General features: G+C 41.0%; 1 protein-coding gene across 20 annotated transcripts in view; it reads right to left on the bottom strand.

Annotated features, from left to right (window-relative positions):
- Positions 1–16,795, bottom strand: part of mctp1a (multiple C2 domains, transmembrane 1a) — a 534,415-nt gene that overhangs the window by 414,738 nt on the left and 102,882 nt on the right. The window lies entirely within an intron of this gene.

The following is a 16,795-nucleotide window of genomic DNA, read 5'->3' on the forward strand; positions in this document are numbered from 1 at the left end:
TAGCCCCCACATCCAACACATTATCTGCTGGAATTTACTGCAGGATCCCATCACCAGACATATTTTTCCTTCTCCTCCCCTCTTGGCGTTCCACTGGGACCGCCCCCTCTGCAATTCCCTCGTGCACTCATCCATCTCCAGCCATCACACTGCCAGAACCTCCCCCTGTGCCCACAAGAGAGGCGACACTTGCACCCACACCTCCTCCCTCTGTGGCCCCAAACAGGCCTTTCACGTGAAGCAACACTTCACATGCACAGTTGGACTTATTTACTGCATCCAGTGCATCCTTTGTGGTATTCTCTACATTGGAGAAACTGTTCACAGACTAGGAGATCACTTCACTCAGCACCTCCTCTCCATTGTTAACCACAGCAACCTCTCGGTGGCCAACCTTTCAATTCCAGGTAACACTCCTGCGCTCACATGTCTGTCCATGGTCTTATGTACTGTCCCATCCTGACCACCCGCAGACTGGAGGAATGCCTCATCTTCCATCTGAGCACTCTTCAGCCACATTGACTTTACTGCTTTTCATTAAACCTGCTCACTTTTTCTTTCCCCTCCCCCTTTTCCTGACTTTCTAGTTCATCCACCCAGCCATCCTTCCTCCTCTCATTGCTGCTATCCCCTCCCTCTTTCCTGCACCCATCATCTCCTGCCTTTGCCACTCTCCCTTTGTTCAGATACCTGCTGGCATATTCTCATTCTTTGAAGAAGGGCTCAAACATGATTGAGGAATTAGGGGATATGGGGAGAAGGCAGGTAGGTGAGTTAGGTCATAAATTAGATCAGCCATGATTGTATTGAATGGCGGAGCAGGCTCAATGGGCCATTTTTGGCCTACTCCTGTCCCTACTTCCTATGTTCCTAAGCCCAAAATGTTTATGTATCTTTACCTTCACTACATAAAGGACACTATTTGACCTGTTCAGCTTCTCCAGAATTGTGTTTTTTTTACTTGTGTCTAGAGAATTTTGTGATTTATTTTTTACCATTTCTTAGGAGAGTAAACTGCTGATTGGGATCTTACCCCAGAATCTGAATCAAGGATCAACAACAATCCTCCACAGTAACTACACTTGTATCTATTTCTCATGTTCTTTTCTGTCAGTACTGTTTGAATAAACTTCATTGACAGAGTTTAAGACATATTTTCCTAAATCATTATCAGCCACCTGAGAATTACAGAAAGAAATTCAAAATACCATAATTAAACTGTTTAAAATTTAGCAAAGCTGATGCAGCTACAATAAATCTATGTTAGGTCAGTCTAAACTTTAATCTATTTAATTTTTAAAAAGTCTGTTTAAAAGTTTATAGTCTAAAGTGAGACAAAATAAGAGTTTTAATCATATTTCAGTTTTATTCATTTCACGGATTGTGGATATTACTGGCAAGGCCATCATTTATTGCCCATTCCCAATTGTCCTTGGATGGGGGTGGGGGTGGCTGAATGTAGTTTTGAGCCTGGGATGAAGTTCCAGAAAGTTGATCCAACCATAACCATCCAATCAAGTCAGGAGAGACTGTGATTTACACAAGAACATCACAAATAGGAGCATAATGGCCCATTGAGCCTGCTCTGCCGTTTAATGAGGTCACAGCTATCTGGTCATGAACCCTGTTCCACCTACCTGCCTTTTCCTTTCATAATCTTAATTCCCTTATTATGCAAAAAAAATTTTGTGATGTAGCCTCTATTGGTTTCTTTGGGTAAAGAATTCCACAGGTTCACTACTCTCTGGGCAAAGGAGCTCTTCCCCATTCCATCATAAATCTACTTCCCCCCCCAAATCTATGTTCCCTAGTTCTAATCTCACCTACCATTTACCTGCCTCAATCTTTTCTATTCCTTTCATAAATTGCTATGGTTCTATAAAATCTTCTCCCATTCTTCTGAATTCCAGTGTACATAGTCCTGGCAATGAAGTCTCTCTCCATGGACTAATACTGTCATCTCTGGAATCAACATGGTGAACATCCTCAGCACCACCCCCCAAAGCCAGTATATTTTTTTTCCTCAAGCAGAGGCCAGAACTGCACACAATACTTCAGGTGCAGTCTCACCAATACCCTGTGCAGTAGCAGCAGAATCTCCCTCCTCTTAAATTCATTTCCTTTAATATTGAAGGTTAATTCATGCACAAATACTTCCAAATCCCTCGTCATGAAATGCTGCAATCTTTCACAAATTCAATAATATGATTTTTATTTTTTTTATCCAAAGGTATAATCTTGCATTTACCAACATTGTACTCCATCTGCCAGAACCTTGCCCACTCACTTAACCTCTCTCTCTCTCTGCAGGCTCTCCACATATTCTGCACAATTTACTTTTCCACTAATTTAGTATCATCAACCAATTTAGATAAGCTACATTTGATCCCCTCTTCCAAATTATTATTGAATACAGAGAATAATACCGGGCCTAGCAATGACCCCTACTGCCCTCTGCTCATCACTGATTGCCAACTCTCTGCCCTTTGTCGGTTAAGCAATCCTCTATCCATGTTTATATGCAACTCAAATTCCATGCATCCTTATCTTATGGATAACTATCTTATGGGTCAACGTATTAAACACCTTCTGGAAATCAAAGCATGCAACATCCGCCTGCTCTCCAGCTTCTGCACTCATTAATTACATCCTCAAAGAACTCAAGTGAATTACCAAATAGGACCTGCCCTTCCTGAATCCATGCCTTGTCTGCCTGATGGAACTATTTCTATTCCGATGTCTCACAATTTCTTCATAATGGAGGCTTCAAGTATGTTCCCAATTGCAGGCATTAAGCTAACTGGCCGATAGTTACCTGTTGATGAATGGAATACCACAGAGAGACAAGATATATTTGTTTATATCCAGACAATTGCTGACTTGGAGGAAACTGCACCCAGAATAGTAGGCCTATCTGATGTAACTGACAGGAGCACAGATAATACCTCTTCAACCTAATATATCTGTGCCAGAAATAAGCAGTCAACTAGTCCCAATCTGTTTTTTTTTCTGCCTTTCTGAAATAGCAATGATACACATCACATTTTAGAATAATGCATTGGGATATCATGGGACAAGTTGCCTTTTGCTGTTTTATCATTTCAAATCAGACCTAATTTGATGATATCAAACAAAGCCTCCTCTTGCTGCTGCCATCAGGAAAGAGGTACAGGTGCCACAAGACTCACACCAACCACCAGGTTTAAGAACAGCTGCTACACCTCCACCATCAGACTCCTCAAGGACAAACTCAATCATGGACTTATCTAAGTACTCTTACTTGTGTACTTTATTGACTTTCTTTTTGTTCTCTCTGCATTGCTGTCAGTTTGTTTACTGTTTACTGTACTTGTATTTGTTTACATGTTTTACAGTGTACAAATTATTTTTTGCACACTGTTAGTTATATTTTATTACATAGATATGTTTTAAAGGGGATAAATTGTGGGTTTATTAAGTGTAGGTCACAAAAAATACAAACACTTCAAAATTGGTCTCATTTAAAATGCAAGAGCTCTGCTCAAGCAGACATTCCAGGCTCCGAGTACCTTTGCAAAAACTGAAGAATGTTAATTGGACATGCTGTGGAGTAATGGATTATTATTTTTGAAAGCAACAGAAGAATGGACTCTGAAGATTGGGTCCAGTGCCATGGTATGTCTGAATGCAGTTTCCTGTTCTAATAGGGTCAGATGGTTTTCTCTGATGGCGGGCAGGGTGAAGGGGGAGGGTGAGAAGGAAGAGAGAATTCAGTTCTATAGTTCAGCAGCAGGGACTGGAACATGACAAGTTGGCAAACTTGTGGGAAAAAAAAACATTTTTGAAGCCTGGTTGTGAGTTCTTAGTTCAGCCTGTTCAAAACCCTTGTAGTCCCTATAAGAGGGGATGGCTGGCTGTATAATGTTTTACTTGAGATAAGGGAAACAGAAAAGGAACTCTGTAGTGACCTGAAAGAAAGAGGTTATCATCTGGAAAACCCTGATGGGGCAGGTTTCTTTGGCTAGACACTGAAGTGGCTGATTGGAAGGAATCAATTTGTGTCCAACAAGCAACAAATCTCTCTCTGAAAACCAACAAGAACCTTCCTGAGCATTTTTACCTTTCAAGCACCAAAGTCTGGTGAAGATTCATAAATGTAAAATTCTGTGAACAGTATAAGAATTGCCTGATACCAGTGAACTTGGAGGAGTGAGAGGTGAGATTGGACTGTGAATCAAAGAACTTTTCTGAACTTATTCACGCATTACATACTTGTGCGCTTAGAATTAGAAGGGAGTTAAGTTAATAGGAATAAGCTAGAGTTTGATCCTGTTTTCATGTTTAAAGATAAACAAAAGTTACTTTTGTATTTAAGTAACCATTTGTCTTGGTGAATATCTACTGTTGCTTAGTGTTGGGGGTCCTCTGGGCCCGTAAAACTACTAATTAGTGGTAATTCTCCTGTGCCCACAGGAAAAAAGAATCTCATGTGATGTCATGTATGTACTGTCAATAAATCTGAAATCTCTGTACTGTGGCTGTAAGTGAAATGACTTTTGTCACTGTTATGTTCATTTCCACAGAAGAAAAGGCATAATGAAGACACTTCCCACCAGCTTTGAATGAGTTGAACTCTGCGATTTAAAGAATATTATCTACAATATGACTTCAGTGGAATATAAGATTCTTGCTGCATTGTCAAAGATATGGTTCCTTAAATTAAATGTTAAATTATGGCATCTTGAAGTTTGCTTACGAACAGTTTCCTCAGTTTGTGGCTATGGGTTATATTCCCTGGCTTTCCACCACATTAAATGATAGAGTGGTTCTGTTATCTCCACAATTCTCCAAACCTGGTTGGAGCTCTGCATTATGCCATTCTATTTGTAGCCAGATAACATTCCTCCCACAACTGACACTAGGAAAAATGCAACTAATTGATCTGTAATTGCATGGAAAAGTATGTTTTTTTTTTCTCCACTGTTAAATCTTGTCCTTGTCAACAAAATAGATAATCACTACACCTCAAACAGTGCCCATGAAATTTTGAGGCTTTTCCAAAATATTCATTTTGTGCTCTCCAAATTAAACCCATTTTTTGCATGGCTAGAGATCTTGAGTGTGAAAAATGAAATATTAGTATGTAGGTGTTGTGCTTGATGCTGAAACTGAGGGTTCAATATTTATTGAATGTAGAATTGCTGCCCAGTTTATAAAGGAATTTTCTGATAATGGTTAAAACTATTTTTGTGGATTTATTTTCCATGTCCCTTTTTCAAAGCTCTATAGATGAATAATGTTATTCCACAGAATTTTGTAATACAGGGTATCATTTTTTTTAAAGTATTTGAGCTGCTAGCTTGCACTCTCGATTGAATTGAGCAAGGAGAAGAGGGAAAACATAGCCACCAATGACTTCAGCACACTCTTCTGGTTGAATTCTTAACATTGTAATCTATTATTCTCGCTCTGAAGTCTAGTGGAATGGAATATGAGAATAACCACGAACAGTTCCCTTAATTGTATAATTTGACGCTGTCATCTTAAGGTAATTCTTACTACACTTTTTTTCAGCCATTTAATTCCTCTGTATCCAGTCTTATGCAGCTCTCACATCTACTGTGATGAAATGCTTTGAAAGACTGGTCATGGCCAATTCACCTACCACCACAATCGCTTCACAGCAGATACAATCTCACTGGCTCGCCATTCAGCCCTGGATCACCCGGACAAAAGTAACACATGCATCAGGCTACTTTTCATTAGGCCTATTCACCCTGCATTGTAAATTGGAGATTCCCCGGAAATTTTCCCAGGAACCCTCCCGTGAACCTGCAGTGTGAAAAGGTCAGCCTGGGAATTTTAAACAGGTCTGCGACCCTACTAGATCCAGGACCGCGGCCCTGGGAAATTTTCCCAGACCACCCTCTCCCTGCAGTGTGAAGAGCCAATGGCTGAGTAGGGAAGCCTTGTGACATCAGTGCTTGCATGCTGTGTCATGTAGGCAATTAAAATTAAAATATATTTACCATGGTAGCACAATGTGGAATGAATGGCCAGCTTCATTAATCATAATCCCTCACGCAGTTATATTTCCCAGAGCTGTTCCAGCTGCGAGGGACTATAGGAAATTAAGTCGGCTGATCGACGGACAGCTGGTGGGAGTGGGGGTTGGTGGGAGGGAGGGAGAGAGCGGGCGAGCGACTGACTGACAGACAGCCAAGGGAGTGAACAGATCAGCAAGCGACCGATGGACAGCCGGTAGGGAGGGAGTGAGTAACTGGGTAACTTTCTCTTACTCCTATGAGTGAGTAAAGCATCATTGCTTGGGGGTGGGATTGCCTCTAAATTGCCGGGGAGGGCAAATTCCCAGGAATTTAAACCATGTTGTGAAAAGCCCAGGAGGTCCTGAATTCCTGGGAATTTCTCTGAGACAAAGTAGGGTTACCGCTTGCCTGCGGTGTGAAAACACTTATTGACTACAGCTCAGCTTTCAACACCATCATAGCCTCAGTCCTGGTAAGCAAGCTTCAAAATCTGGGGCTCTGCAACTAGATCCTTGACTTCCTTATCGGAAGGCCAGTGACTTTGAATTGGAAACAACGTCTCCTCCTCACTGACAATCAATGCTGGCATATCTCAAGAATGTGTGCTTAGCCCACAGCTCTATTTGTTCTACATTCATGACGGTGTGGCCAGGCACAATTCAAATGGCATCAAAAAAATTTGCAAATGACACCAGTGCCACTGGAAGAATCATAGACACCAATGAGGGAGCATGCAGGAGGGAGATAAATCAGCTGGTTGGCACAACCTTGCACTATGTTAGGAAAACTAAGGAAATGATTGTGGACTTTAGGAGGGGGAAAATCAGGAGAACACAGACCAATCCTTACGGAGGGATCAGCAGTAGAAAGGGTGAAGGACTTCAAGTTCATGGTTGTCAATATCTCTGAAGATATATCCAGGGGCCTCCATGCTGATAAAATTATGACAAAGGCTCTCTAGTGGCTGTAATTCATGAAGGGTTTGAGGAGATTTGTATATGTCACCAAATTTCTATAGGTGGAGAGCTGCCAATGTACAGGACAGAAAAAGGCTACAGAGAGTTGTGAGCTCAGCCAACGCCATCGTTGGCATTAGTCTTCACTCGATCAGGAACATCGACTAGAGGCGGCGTCTCAATAAACCAACATTTATCCTCAAGGACATTCACCACTCAGGCCGTGCTCACTGCTTCCATCAGGAAGGAGGTACCCAAGGCTAAAGACGAGCACCCAACAGGACAAAAACAACTTCTTCCCCTCTAACATCAGATTTCTGAATGAATAATAATCCATAGGCACTACCTCACTTTTTCTTTTCCACTAATTTTTAAAAAAATGTAATTTATCCTGCCGCAAAATAACGACTTTCATGACCATCATCCTCCATACCCTTCCTATCCATGTACCTGTTCAACTTTTTTATAAATGTGAAAATTGCCCACATTCATCATTTGGAGTTGTTCAAGTGAACCGGTATGGACTTGAAGGGCCGACATGGCCTGCTTCCGTGCTGTAAACGGTTATATGGTTATATGTGCATGTCAATAAATTCTGATTGTATTTCTATTCACTTCCTCCAACCTGTTTTCACACTTTATCTTTTTCCATAATCATCATCATTCCCCCTTCTACCAAAATACTTCAAACCTTCACCCTTCTCACTTATGCCCAACAAACTGCCTTTCCTCTTGAAATATTGTCCTCCATGCCTATTACTTCATTCACAAGACCAGGAAGAATATATGTCACATTTTGTGATCTCACACATATGCATTATCTCACCCTCTATTTTAATACTACTCTGTCTGAATCAAATTACATCAATTTTTCAATGTATGCCCTCTGATTTTTGTTTACAATCTCCATCTTAGAACTCTTCAAATCCTACTCGGTTTTCTATATTTCATAATTAAATTTATAGTGCTTTGACTCACTTTTTTCTACACACAGGATTATGTAGTTACAATTTTTGATTTGCAGTTTGAAAGTTGTTACATCACTATGAAATTCCTCTGAAAGGTGATACTTATGATTCTACAATTACAAAGCCATGTGGTAAAATTAGCATATATGTATTTATCTACCCAGTAAAACCAAAATTTGGCAGACGATAACTTTGCAAAACAAACACTGGCACGGTTAGTACGACACTGTTACTGTGCCAGCAACCCAGTTTTGAATCCGGTTTCTTCCCACCATTCAAAATGTACTGGGGTAGTAGATCAATTGGGTGTAATTAGGTGGCACGGGTTTGTGGGCCAGAAGGGCCTGTTTCTGTGCTTTTACCATGTTGTTGTATAAAACCTGTACATAGTCATAGAATTGTACAGCATAGTCCACAACCTCTATCCCAATCTCTTTTCCCATTAATTCATTTTAGCCACAATTGCCCTTGCCTATTTGAGTAGCTGCATAAATTCTCCTGAACAGAGTAACAATTATGATCCCACCACCTCCTCAGACAAAACATTCCAGATATCAACCAATCTCTATGTAAAAAGGAAACACCCCTCAGATCTCCTTTAAGAACTCTTTCCCCTCACTGCAAACCTATGCCTTCTTGCTTTTGTTACACCCACCATGGGTCAAAGATATTCACCATCTCCCCAATCTATACCTCTCATACTGTTCTTATAACTAACAAAGTAGTACTCATGGTCTTTTCTTTGTATGTCTAATGTTACAATGGGTACTAGATCAACTGAGAAAGTGAGCAAATTAAGGGCAAATGGAATTTGACCTGTACAAATGCAAAGTGATGCATTTTATGAACTTAAACCTGCACAGTAAATCACAGCATCCTGGAATTGTGATAGAGCAGAGAAACCAAGGGTTAAAAATACATAGTTCCCTGAAAGTGGCAATAAAGATAGAAAAAAATGGTGAAGAAGGCATACGGCATGCTTGCCTTCATTGGATGGGGCATCAAGTACAATGAGATCTCACTGAATTCTTGCAATTCTGCCAACTTTGGAGAGATCTATCCTGCAGTGTTGGGATTCTGCCAACCATCCCATCCCAAGCTGCTGTGGTCATTAATCCTTGGGAGAATTGTGAGGCAGGAGGGGATTGCTACCAACACTGGGAAGAAAATATCAAGTAGAGAAGTCAGAGGTCGCTTCCTACATGCGGAGATCTCCTACTTTGATGGATAATTCCCAAAGCATCGTGCCCCTGGAAAGAATTTATTGTCATGCACATATAACCATTTACAGCACGGAAACAGGCCATGTTGGCCCTTCAAGTCCGTACCGGTTCACTTGAACAACTCCAAATGATGAATGTGGGTCAATTTTCACATTTATAAAAAAATTGAACATGAAAGATATTGGAAGTATCCCAGAGCATTGGAATTTTCCCCTCTTTATAAAATCTTATCAGAATGCCTATTAAAGTACTGGTTAAGTCTGGACATTGTAAAAGTTGAGAATTCAATGAAACTCCATGAAATGATGCTCCACAATCAAATACTACACTTAGTTTCTCCTTTTGTGGATGTATCATTTCATGATGAAGTAAAAACCATTTTCTACCATCCAAGATATCTTCTGATACCTTTTCCACATAACCTTTGGTTATCATATCCGACATGACATTGGTATATTCCAAATGAAAGGAAGAATTTCTCCTGAATTTTCTTTTCAAATTCAGCTTTCACTGTTCTGCAATTATTTATTGTCTGACATACAAATTTCTCTTTGCTTCAAAGGTAATGCTATACACTAATGACCATCAACATGTTTCACAGAATTAGAAACTAAATCCAGAAACTGCTTATCCTCCTTCAAAGGTTCTTGAATATCTTTGTGACATTCATGGAAGTCAACTTTAAACTGTTGTTCCCACAGATCATTAAGTTTGACAACTGAAATTCTGTTGACATTCACATTTGACATCTTGTGATCATTATTCATTTTTCCTCCTAATGCTCCATTAATTGTCCATCCAAACAAAGTTATCACAGCATAAAGTCCATCATTTTGACTCCTTATTTACTTCGAGAGGTTCAAGAGCTTTTGGTACATCTAATCCAATGAACATCTCAATCTTAGTATCAATCTTGGGTAAGTAAACGTCTTTTAGATGATCTCACTGTTTGATATCATCCTGATAAGGAATATTCTCTTTATACCTGTGAATCTGAGTATATACACTTGGAAGATCGCAAAATTCATTGCTATTTAATCCAGCAATCTGTAGACCTGAAACTATAATACTTTCAATCTTCCTTTCACCACTCATTGTCTTCAACAAGATCTTTGGGAATGGAGGCAAGTGAATGAAGCCAATCTGAATCCCTCTATGCACAAAGGTCTGTTAAACTCAGCAGGTTGAGTCTGTGTTGGAGGTTCAAAGAATAAAGGGCTGGGGGTGACCTAATTCAAATGAGGTCCTGCAGTGGTTTAATATGGAGAATGTTGTTTTCATTTGTTTTCATTTGTGGGAGAGTTGCAACAAGAGGGCATAATACAGGATAAAGAGACCAGAAACTATGTTGTGTGAAGTATTTTCTCCAGAGCAGGTAGTGAATCTCTGCAGCTCACTGCACCAAGGGTGATGGAGAAAATTCCTGACCTTCAGACATATTGAAAGAAGAGGTAGATAAAACATGGCACTGTTAGCATGGGGTAGCAGGATTAGTGTAGCAGTTAGCATAACACTGTAACAGGCCCAGTGACCCGGGATCTAATCTGGCACTCTCTATAAGGGGTTTGTTTGTTCTCCCCATGTCTATGTGGATTTTCTCCACGTGTTCTGGTTTCCTTCCACCCTTCAGAACACACTGGATTAACTGGGGTATTTGGGTTGCATGGGTTCGTGGGCTGGAAGGGCCTGTTACCATGCTGTATACCTAAATTAAAAGGAATCGTAGTGAGAATGCACCTGGAATATTGTGTCCAACTCTGGACCCTTACTATTCAAAGGCTGTGATTAAGCTAAAGGAGATAAAATTTAGTTTTTAATTTAATTGAAGGTATCTGTTCATGATGGAAATATTGAGAAAAATAAATTAGAATTGGTAGAATCTTATACACCAAGGTTTTCCTTAGCAGAACCTTCCTACACTTCAGATTAACCCTAATCCTTTCAGATTAGGGTTAAAATATGTTTTTTTTTTAAAGTTAGACATACAGCACAGTAACAGTCCATTTTAGCCCACAAGCCCATGCTGCCCAGTTACACCCAAATAACCTACAACCCCAGTATGTTTGGAACAGTGGGAGGAAAGCTATCATGCATATCTAATATGAGCCTTCTTTTTCCTATAAAGTATAAACAGCTGCAAATGGTCAAGGTATATCACAGAGCACATCAGACTGAAAAGTTCAAGAGAAAGTGTTGGACTTGAAAAGTTGAGACGCACAATATCTTATGTATAAACGATACCTTAATATGAAACGAGTTCATACAAAGTTGTTTTTTTTTTAAAGTGTGAACTATGGCTAAAAAGGGACGAAACTGCATAATTATTCTACAAATTCTGTTACCCCAGGTCTTTGTGTAAACAGATAAAACGGATTTCTCAATAGTTGAGGGGCTATGTACTCTTTGAATCAATAACCCAACAGGAGAATTTATTTTCAGCAATAGAATACAAGCAAACATAATTATCCACGGCATTTATTTACAAAAATGTACAAAATGAAATTTAATCCGCAAATTGGAACAGCACTGTTCTACATCGATTTGTGCTGGAGCTTGCACATTCTTTCTGTGACAGAATTGGTTTCCTCTGGGTGCTCCAGACTCCTCTCATATCCTGAAGATGTGCTGATTAGTTGGGCGACCAGCTAGGATAAATGACCCCTCTTCTGCTCCCTCCCCTCCCCACGTAGATGGGTGCTGGAAGAATCAGAGCAGTGTTAATGGCATGGGTTTAAAGAGAAGAATCACTGAGATGGATTGCTTGGGGAGTCATAGAACATGCAGTGGAGGAACAGTTCTGCACCTAAAAATATGCCACTGCTTAAAGACGCTATGAATTCCATGGCCCAAATGTCCTCCTTCTGACACATGGAAGAAAAAAAATTAAACCACAGTGACCCCCTTCCTTAGTGTGATGAAGGAAGATACACAGGTATGTTCTTTTCTAACCTGCAGTTGCTAAACAACAGAGATTTTACTTTTCACCTCCACCTGAGAGTCAACCCTGCTATCTTTGCCCACAGTATTATGGAGGTGCCAACAAGAGACTGGATCTCCTATGCGTGAACTAGACAGGACAGGTGACAGAAATACATGTCAGGGGACAGTTTGGGCCCAGTGCATATTGGAGAAGGATAGGTCTGGGCTTCAGGTTGAGATTCTAAACTGGAGGAAGGCTAATTTTGAGTAAATGAGAAAGGATCTAGAAAGCGTGGATTGGGACAAGTTGCTTTCTGGCAAGGATGTGTTCAGTAAATGGAAGGGATTTAAAGGTGAAATTTTAAGAGTACAGAGTTGTATATTCCTGTTAGGATTAAAAGGCAAAGTTCACAGACACAGGAACTTTAGTTTTCAAGAAATATTGGGGATCTGGTTAAGAAGAAGAGAGAGGTGTATAGCAGGTAGTGGCAACATGAAACAAATGAGGTATTGTGAAGTATAAAAATGCAAGAAAATACAAGAAGGTCATCAGGATGGCTAAAGACATGAGATGGCTTTGAGATAACATCAAGAAAAATCCTAAGGATTTCTACAGATATATTGAGTAAAAGGGTCAAAATTGGTCCCCTTGAAGATCAGAGTGGTCAGCTATGTAGGAATCCAGAGGAGATGGGAAAGATCTTAAATGAGATTTTTGCATCAGTATTTACTCAGGAATCTAGCACAGAATCTAGGGAAGTAAGGAAAACAGGCAGTGAGGTCATGGAACTTATACAGATTAAAGAAAAGGAGGTGCTTGCTGTCTTAAAGCAAATAAGGGTGGATAAATCCCCAGGGCCTGACAAGCTATTCCCTTGGACTTGAGGGAGATGAGTGTAAAAATTTCAGGGGTCCAGACAGAAATATTTGTAATGTCCTTAGCTACAGGTGAGTTGCCAGAGGATTGGAAGGTAGCTCATGTTGTTCCATTGCTTTAATAAAAGACTCCAAAGGTAACCCAAGAAATTATAGGCTGGTGAGCCTGACATCAGTAGTTGGTAGAAGAAAAACACAGAATTCTGTGGACACTGTGGTTGAAGTAAAAACACAAAATGCCAGAGAAATTAAGCAGGTCAGTGTCCTTTATGTAGCAAAGGCAGAGATACATAACTAACATTTCAGGCTTGAGCCCTTCATCAAAGTATGAGAAAATGTCAGTGTGTGTCAGAATAAAAGAATGGGAGGGGAAACAGTGGTGGCAGGGCAGGAGATGATAGGTGGAGAAGGGAAAGAGGGGATAGCAGCACAGGGGGATGGTGGGGGAAGGTAGGACTGTGTGGGTGAAAGAACTGGAAAGGCAGGCAGGTTTAATAGAAAGCAGTGAAGTCAATGTTCATGCTATGCGGCTGGAGGGTGCCCAGATGGAAAATAAGGTGTTGTTCCTCCAATCTGCAGGTGGTCAGGGTGAAACAGAACACAAGGCCATGGACAGACATGTGAGCGCAGAAGTGTGACTCAAAATTGAAATGGTTGGCCACTGGGTGGTTGAGAATGGAGCAGAGGTGCTGAGCGAAATGACCTCCCAGACCGCAACCAGTCTCTGATGTAGAGAACGCCACAAAGGGTGCGCCAGATGCAGTAAATAGGTCCTGTGGATGTACAGGTGAAGTGTTGCTTCACATGAAAGGCCTGTTTTGGGCCCTGGACCGTGGTGAGGGAGGAGGTGTGGGTGCAAGCGTTGCACCTCTTGCAGGGACAAGGGAAAGTGCTAGAGATGAAATGGGTGGGGAGGGATGAGTGGACCAGGGAATTGCAGAGGGAGTGATCCCTGCGGAAGGCCAAGAGGGGAGGAGTAGGAAGGATACATCATGGTGGGATCCTGTAGTAAGTGCTGGAAATTCCAGTGGTGATGTGTTGGATGCGGAGGCTGGTGGGGTAGTAGGTGAGGATGAGGGGGATACTATGTTGGTTGCATCTGCGGGAAGAGGGAGCCAGGGCAGATGAGCAGGAAATGGAGGAGATGCAGTGAGGGCTGTCGAAAGTGGTGGAGAGGAAGCCATGTTTATGGAAGGCAGACATTTCAGAAGCTCTGACCAGAAGACCTCATCTTGGGAACAGATGTGGCGGAGACAGATAAATTGAGAGAAGGGGATAGATTCCTTGTAGGAGGCAGGGTGTGATGAAGTATAGTCCAGGAAGTTTTGGGAGTTGGAGGGTTTATAATAGTAGGTAAATTAATGGAAGGTGTCCTAAGAGATTGGATATACAAGTTTTTGGATAGCCAGAAACTGATTAGGGATCGTAAACATGGCTTTCTGCATGGTAGGTAGTTTTTAACCAATATTAGAGTTCTTCAAGGAGTTTAACAAGAATGTTGAAGGAAAAGCTGTGAATACTGTCTACATGGACTTTTTTTTAAAATAAGGCCTTTGACAAGATTCCACATGGGAGGTTAGTCAGGAAGGTTCAGACGCTCAGTATTCATGATGAGGTAATAAAATGCATTCAACATTGGCTATATGGGAGATACCAGAAAGAAGTAGTGGATGATTCTTCTCTGTGCTGGGACCCTGTAACTTGTGGTGTGCCTCAGGGATCGGTGCTGGGACCCTGTAACTTGTGGTGTGCCTCAGGGATCGGTGCTGGGACCATTGTTGTTTGTCATCTACATCAATGATCTGGATAATAATGTGGTAAATTGGATCAGAAAGTTTGCAGATAACACAAAGATTTGAGGCGTTGTGGACAGCGAGGAAGGCTTTCAAAGCTTGCAGAGGGATCTGGACCAGCAGGAAAAATGGGCTGAAAAATAGCAGATGGAATTTAATGCAGACAAATATGAGATGTTGCATTTTGGAAGGACAATGCAAGGTAATATACAAGGATCTGGGAATATAGATACATAATTCCATGGAAGTGGTATCAGGAGTAGATAGTGTTATAAAGAGAGCTTTTGGCATAATGGCCTTCATAAATCATAACTCCTGTATTGAGTACAGGAGTTGGGATGTTATGGTAAATTGTACAAGACATTGGTGAGGCCAAAATTGGAATATTGGATGCAGTTTTGGTCACCTAATTACAGGAAAGATATTAAGAAGATTGAAAGAGTGTAGAGAAGATTTTTTAAGATGTTGCCAGTTCTTCTTGTTTGTCCAATTGGAGGCCGGTGACTAGTGGAGTTCCTCAGGGTTCGGTCCTGGGTCCACTATTATTTGTTATATATATTAACGATCTGGATGTAGGGGTAGAGAATTGGATAAGCAAGTTTGCGGATGACACAAAGATTGGTGGTGTTGTGGACAGTGAGGTAGATTACCGTACATTAAAAGGTGATTTAGGAAGGCTGGAGGTGTGGGCTGAGAAATGGCTGATGGAATTTAATACAGATAAATGTGAGGTGCTGCATTTTGGAAAGGCAAATTTAAATAGGTCATATACATTGAATGGTAGACAATTGAGGAGTGCAGAGCAACAAAGGGATTTAGGAGTTATGGTAAATAGTACCCTCAAGGCTGATACTCAGGTAGATGGTGTGGTGAAGAAGGCATTTGGAATGTTGGCCTTCATAAATCGGAATATTGAATTCAAGAGTAGGGAGGTTATGATGAAATTGTACAAGGCATTGGTGAGGCCAAATTTGGAGTACTGTGCACAGTTTTGGTCACCAAATTATAGGAAAGATATAAACAAAATAGAGAGAGTGCAGAGAAGGTTCACGAGAATGTTGACAGGTTTTCAGGGTCTGAGTTACAGGGAAAGGTTGTGCAGACTGGGGCTTTTTTCTCTGGAGCGTAGAAGATTGAGAGGGGACTTGATAGAGGTGTTTAAGATTTTAAAAGGGACAGACAGAGTAAATGTGGATAGGCTTTTTCCAATTAAGAAAGGGGGAGATTCAAACTAGAGGACATGGTTTAAGATTGAAGGGGGAAAATTATAAGGGGAACATGAGGGGAAATTTCTTTACGCAGAGGGTGGTGGGGATGTGGAATGAGCTTCCGGCAGACGTGGTTGAAGCAGGATCATTGGTTACATTTAAGGAAAGACTGGATCGTTACATGGATAGGAGGGGACTAGAGGGGTATGGACCGGGTGCTGGTCAGTGGGACTAGGAGGGTGGGGATTTGCTACGGCATGGACTAGTAGGGCCGAACTGGCCTGTTCTGTGCTGTAAGTGGTTATATGGAGTTACAGGAAAATAACTTTATTCCCTGGAGTGTAGAAGAATGAAGGGAGATTTGATAGAGGTACACAAAATTTTGAGGGGTATAGGTAGACTAAATGCAAATGGGCTTTTTCAACTGAGGAGAGGTGAGATACAAACCAGAGGATATAGGTTAAGGGTGAAAGGAGAAAAGTTTAAGGGGAGCATTAGTGGAAACTACTTCACACACAGAGTGGAAATATGTAACGAGCTGCCAGCTGAAATGATGAATGTGGGTCAATTTTCACATTTATTAAAAAATTGAACAGGTACATGGATAGGAGGGGTATGGATTGGGTGCAGGTCAGTGGGACAAGGCAGAATAATAGTTTGGCACAGACTAGAAGGGCCTATTTCCTGTGCTGCAATGTTATATGGTTCTATTCAAATACCCATTGAATCAATGAAATCTATGTGTTGGCCTCTTCACAGACACCAAGTTCTCCACCCAAGACAAGAAGGATTCTAGACACTGGATCACTGGAAGGACATTTCAGCC

Source organism: Narcine bancroftii, chromosome 1 (genome assembly GCF_036971445.1).
Source record: "Narcine bancroftii isolate sNarBan1 chromosome 1, sNarBan1.hap1, whole genome shotgun sequence".
NCBI classification, from domain to species: domain Eukaryota; kingdom Metazoa; phylum Chordata; class Chondrichthyes; order Torpediniformes; family Narcinidae; genus Narcine; species Narcine bancroftii.